The following is a 6,233-nucleotide window of genomic DNA, read 5'->3' as shown; positions in this document are numbered from 1 at the left end:
GTGCAATGGTATGAGCAGAGAGGGGACCTGTTCATCCACACCCTCCGGGCAATGTAACTGGGAGGGCTCTTTGTGTGCAGGAGCACCACACACGTTTCTCTCAGAACACTCGGTCCACACTCACTGTGTCATCATTGCCACTTATTGAAGAGTTAATGATGCACAAACGAGTACAGACAACCAAGGACTTCCAGCTCAGTGTACATAAGGCAGCAGCACCTAACAAACAGTGGCAATTTTCTTTTGTAACCATCTGGGATCAGCCCCAAAAACCTGGAGAAAAAGGCATTTTTCAAGCAGTGGAACTCTCTTTGCTCTTCATCTTCCAGCAAAGGTTTTAAAATAAAATGCAACAGCATAAATCTCAATCCTGTGTCAGCCCAGCAGGTCTCACATCCCCTTTCAACCTGGGAGTGTGCAGCTTTGCAAACCTTAAAAATGTGTGTTTGGTTCAAGCTCAAGGCTTTACCAGGTTAATCTCCAGCCCTGGTGCAAAGCTATCAACGGGAAATGATCAGTTGGGAAGTTGGGGTGTTGCTGAATTCTGATTGTGCATTTTCATACAAAACAACACAGGCAACTTTTCTCTGCAGGTCTCATTTCCTCAGGCACTTATAATTAAAGGAATAGTAACATTGTAGATTTAAATGTGTTCTATGCCTCGGGATCAGTTCTGAATAGAGGAAATTGTAACGGAGAATGTTTCCCTGGCACTGTGGCAGTGCTGCAGAAGCACCTGCAGGAGGCACAGAGTGCCCTCTCCTGGGGTAGGGAGTTATCCCTTTATTTCTGCAGGAGCTGTGGGACATGAGATGATTATTCTCATTTTTGCTGGCACAACAAGGTAGGCTTTGTTTTTTGGGAGACATCCTAGCTGTCTGTGTCTGTCTTAAGTGTCTTGCATGAGCTTTAAATAAATAATTTGGAGCTTTTTCAGACTAATTCCTAGTGCCTCATCTTTTTCAACTCTCTTTAAAAAGTCCTTTTTTTCTTTTTTTGCTATAATACTGCAGCAGAGTATTTCCCATGTCACTGCAGTCGGTCCCCAGCTCATTCAAACCATATCCTTTACATATTCCTGAACGAAGTTACAAGGAAATAGAGCTTTAGATGGCATTGCTAACAGTTCTCCTCTTTCTGGATTGCTTTGTCCTGGTGTTTGTTTGGAGTGTTCCCAGGGAGTTACAAAATGCAGATCTGACTGTTCCCTGTTAGTCCATGCTGATTCTGAGTACTTTCAGTATTTGTGATACTTATGGGCATGATCCATTACAGAAATGCAAGATGGTTCAAGCCCTGTGCTAATCTGATTTAACCCAAGAGATCTGCTCCCATAGAGCAGATCTCCTGTTTATTTCCCATTTATTTTATATCTCCTATTTATTTCAGAGACTTTCCCCACATTGCTATTTTGCCCGTTTTCTGAACCTCTGTGAATACATCCAGGGCTTCCTTCCCTCACATGTGTTCAGTAAAAACTGCATTTACTGCAATATATCCAAATACTGTGATAGGAAGAGCCACAAAAGCATCAAGTGGAATTTGTGGTTCATTTTTTAATGGAATCTGAAAAACAGAAGAACAAGGTCCTCCTTTTTATTTGAATATGAATGTTGCAGTGCTTTGTGGTTTTTGCTGCCATTTTTTAATGCAGTTGAGCTTGACTCAACCTGAAATGAGAAGCAGCAATACTGTTGATAAGCAGAGTTTGTTTTTTCAGGCAAAAGTAAGGCACAAGTGCTTCCCTCTAATTTTCCATCAGCTTTCCTGGGAGCCATGAGTGTGCAAATAGAGCTGGTTTGGGTCTTTATGGACTTTGTTATAGAAATTGGAAAGCAGATACAGAAATAGCTGCATTTGCACTGATTAAAATACAAAATTATAAATACCACCTACTTTCTGAACAACCTGCAATGGTTTTACAGCTCCAATCCAAATCAATGTGTGGATGAAACAAACTCTGTACAATGTATTTCTGCAAGCTAATCCCAACACTTCCCTGGACATAGCTTACACATGCCTTGTTTGTGGGGTCTTCAGATCAAGTGAGGGTCATTAAATCAAAGTGGAATATGAGAGTATTGTGGGATTACACGATTTTCCAAGGGGTTCTGGAGTTCTTCTTAAAAAAGAGACTGAACTTGTCATTGATGGGCTGTTTTGCAAAAGTGGGAATGGGGTGAGCCAGGACAGAGGTAGCTGACAAAAAGAAAAGAGAAACAAGCCATAAACTGTGTGATGGCCCCTCCCTGGCTTCCCCTAAATGGTTCCTTTTGAAGCTTTTTCCCCCTGTAAGTCCTCCTGCATTCCCTTCCTCGCTTCCTAACAGGGTTCTTCAGGCAGTAGGCTCAGGACTGCATCCCAAAGGTTCTCTTTTCCTCCATGACCCCCTCTCTGAGCTGCCTTTCGTTTGTTTCTGCCAGAACAAGGCTGGGTTTGGTGGGTTCTTCCCTCTGTTCTGTCACCAGATGGTCCTGTGACCCTCACACACACTGAGGGCACGCATCTCATCACCTGGGAACGCCTCACTGCTGTCCCACCGAGCGAGGAGCACCAGCTCCCAATAACACCCTGCTTGTGATCCTGGCAGGAGCAGAGAAGGGAGTCCGGTGCCATCAGAAAGGCTTCTTAACCAGGGAAAACTGGATTTGCCTCAGATTCTTTGCGTTAAAAAATCTTTTGGGTACGGCAGCAGCACAATCCACTGTGTCCCTCTAGATTCCCCTTGTGTAATTGGTGCTTCTGTTTCAAACATGGCCTGGAAATACCCATTTTACAATTTTTACACCTATTTTACACCTATTTTACAAGTCCTTAATTTATGCATCATTGCACAAGTTCCTCCCCTGCGAGTGCCTGCTGCACTTGCCCTACTAGGAGAGGAATTTTTGTCTATGGAGACAATTAAGAGCTGCAAGAAAGGAATTTGAGTTGTTCTTGGGATACCTTGAAAACCAGGTAATTGATTTGAGCTATTAGAGAAATAAAGGATGAGTGATGAATACCAATTTCAATGGTGCAGCTATTTGTGATTATGTTCAGGTCAGAAATGTGTTTGTCCCATGGAAATAGCCCATATAATAATTGTTTTTTCGGTGACCTCCTTGTCTGTTATTTAATATCTATTTAGTATCTATCTATTGTTATTTTATATCTATCACAGGCATAGATGCATGTATTTGTGTACAGAAGGCTCGGGAGCACGTATAGCCCTCATTTATCAGTGTGTTAGGGGGAAAACGATCAGAAGGGATTTTCAGGGCTAGTGAAGTCCTCTCATGACTGGCCTCATGCACTGGAATGGTCACAGGAGCTGAGTCCTGTCCCTGCTAACAGTGAGATGCGCTGGTGTCCTGGAGATAAAACAGATCCCACCCCTCCAGCACAGCCCCCCTCACAGACTGCTCACTCTGCTTTGCAAATCAGGTTCCCTATTTCTCTATTTTTCTGTAGAGCTCTGCTCAAAGATCTCCTTGCTCCGAGAGTTAAAGCAATTTCAGGTGAAATGTTCATGTTCCGAGTGTGAGCTCGGTTTAGATTCACTTGTTCTCGTGCAGGCAGCTCCTTACCCTCAGCTGCTTTCCAGGGGCTGAAGCCACGATCAGGTCTGAGAATTGGAGCAGCAGGACTGGGTTTTCCCAAGTTCTTAATCTCCTCAGGGATGCAGATCTTTATGTGGGTTTTGTATTGTAAATCACAGCCTCAAACGACACTTGAGCCCTCATTTGCATGGAGGGAAGTTTTTCTCACCAGTTAGTTCGGATGATTTTACTGAGACGAAATGATTTCAAATCAAATGACGTTGTAATTAAGATCTTACAAAAAAAAAATTAAAAAGTCTTTTTTTTTACAGTAAAAACTGAGACAGAAGTTTGCATTATTCATAATTTTCTAACTGCTCTCAAGCAGGGAGATTACTTCAAATACTGACATGAGTGACTCCACTCTGGGGGTTAGGAGATCATTCTTTACCAGATTAAACTATTTCTTTTATTCTTCTCTATCTCAGGGCCAGGCAGGAGCGAAGGGAGATACAGAAACCAAATAAAAAGCTGTCATTTGTACCTCATACTAAAATCACTTCTAGGTAGAAAACAAACATGACTTAGGGTTTTGGACAGGGCAAAATAATTTTTCTTGAGCACTCACTTTTTGAGAGATGAAACGGATTTAAAGACACCTCATAACAGCAAAACCAATTAATATTTATTTGATCAACTCTTTGAATTAAACATCTAACCTGATTTCTAAACAAATAATACAACAAGGAAGGAGACAGAAAGAAAAATAAAGACAGAGGAGCGGGGAGAGGGAAAGGAGAAAGTATGAAAGTCACAAATAGATAACAGGAAGGATGAAAAATAACGTGTGTGTAATCTTTGTGATTTTATGGGGTTTTTTTAAGACATCTCTCTAGTCCAGCTGACTTAATATGAGAACAGAACTTGTTTACAATAAAGCTTTGTGGTTATTATGTTTAAATCATTTCTGAAATACTGTTTCAATTACAACATATTGATTGGATAGTAACAAATTATAATTTACTTGTTACACCTAATTATAAAAGTGTGGCTAGAGACAAATGGTAGAGGAAGAAAGAATTGTTTCTATGATTGTATCTCAGATTCACAAGAAGACTTGTATTATTTTTATATGCAGGAGAATAAAGTTCAAAAATGAGTTTCAAACTAAATAACTTGGAAGAGAGCTCATATTTAAAAGCTATTACATAGCAAGTTACTCTTATATTTTGGGAGAAGTGTTATTTCTAAAATAATAACGGGTTAAAAGTAATGTGGGAAGAACCTGCCTGAAGTAATCTCTCAGTCCTGAGTGTAATGAGAGAATTCAATTTAGTTCAGAACAACTGGGGTTAGTTTTTGACTATAATCAAAAGACAGCAGAGTGTTATTCAGCGCTTCATTTTCCTCAGGTTCTTCAGTCCTGTTTTGTTTTCTCTGCAGAATGCACACAAGTATAAGATGCATGTGCAAAATGTAATTATTTGATGTGCAGTGGAAAACTCCAGCTACCTAACGTGAAGTTTCTCATGTTTCACCAGTTCCTTTACTGAACATAATCCATCCTGACTGCCCTGGAGAATGCTGTACTGGGCTGTCTGAGCATTACAAAATATGTAATATTAGTGAACTGATTATAATAAAAACAAAAGGGAAACGGGAAAGCTGCCTGCCTGCCCTGTCTTGGGCTTTTTTTTTTGGTGCAACAGAGTTTATATTCCCCTCTGTGTTTTTCCACTTTCCTTATTTGAAATGAACAGCTGTAATTGAAAAGCAAGAAGCTCCATGGTTTATAGAAATAGGTGTTGTTAAGAGCCTTAGCCATCTAATTTTCTTCCTATTGCAGGGCAGGCTTCCTATTGTCTGTCCTTTAGAGCTAATTTCTTTTCTGATCAAAAGGCCCACATCATTGAAAAGGTAGTAATGACTATTCATTTACTTGAAACCTCCATTCTGCAGCCTGCAAAGCTTTATTTAGAAACTGCTATTTCTTTCTAAAAGGAAAATCTCATTTGTGTCCTCTATAATGTCAATTAAAGTAGAATATATTTTAATTATATATCCTGGAGAGAAACCTTTCAGGATCTCAATTTGCTGTGCCAGTGATACAGGCTGTAGTTTGAAACAATATGTGCCTTCAAAACTGTGTGTCAGGGAGTAGCAATAAGGTGTGTTTTGATTTTAATTTGCCGCTAATGAATAGTTTATTTGCAGCTAATTAGCAAGTTAGAGTTTTACAATTAATGTCCGATTTCTAATCCGACTGCTAAAAAGAAGCACGGCCACGATTACCAGTAAATAAGGTGGTTGGTGCATCTGTATAGAAAACGCCAGAGGAAAGATTCGAGAATTTTTAAACGGGGAAAAGCACAGAGATGATTTGAGTTTGTGCGGTTTGTTTGTTTTGTTGGTTTGGGGGTTTTTTTGTGTCTCCGCTAAAGCCCAGCAACAAGTACCGGGCAGGGGGGTGGGATTCCTGTCCCTGCCCTGTCCCTGCGGGGAGCGGCCCGGGGAAAGGGGCTGCGGTACCCGGGGCTCGCCCGCTGCGTCCCCGCGCTGTCCCCGCACGGAGGGGCTGCTGCCACCAGAGCCACCCCACGGGGCTGTGTCCCCCTAGAAAGGGGCTGTGTCCCCGCACGGAGCTGTGTCCCCGCACGGAGCTGTGTCCCCGCACGGAGCTGTGTCCCCGCACGGAGCTGTGTCCCCGCACGG

The sequence above is a fragment of the Geospiza fortis genome, unplaced genomic scaffold, assembly GCF_000277835.1.
Source record: "Geospiza fortis unplaced genomic scaffold, GeoFor_1.0 scaffold157, whole genome shotgun sequence".
Taxonomy (NCBI): Eukaryota; Metazoa; Chordata; class Aves; order Passeriformes; family Thraupidae; genus Geospiza; species Geospiza fortis.
Note: the sequence above shows the minus strand (reverse complement) of the source record.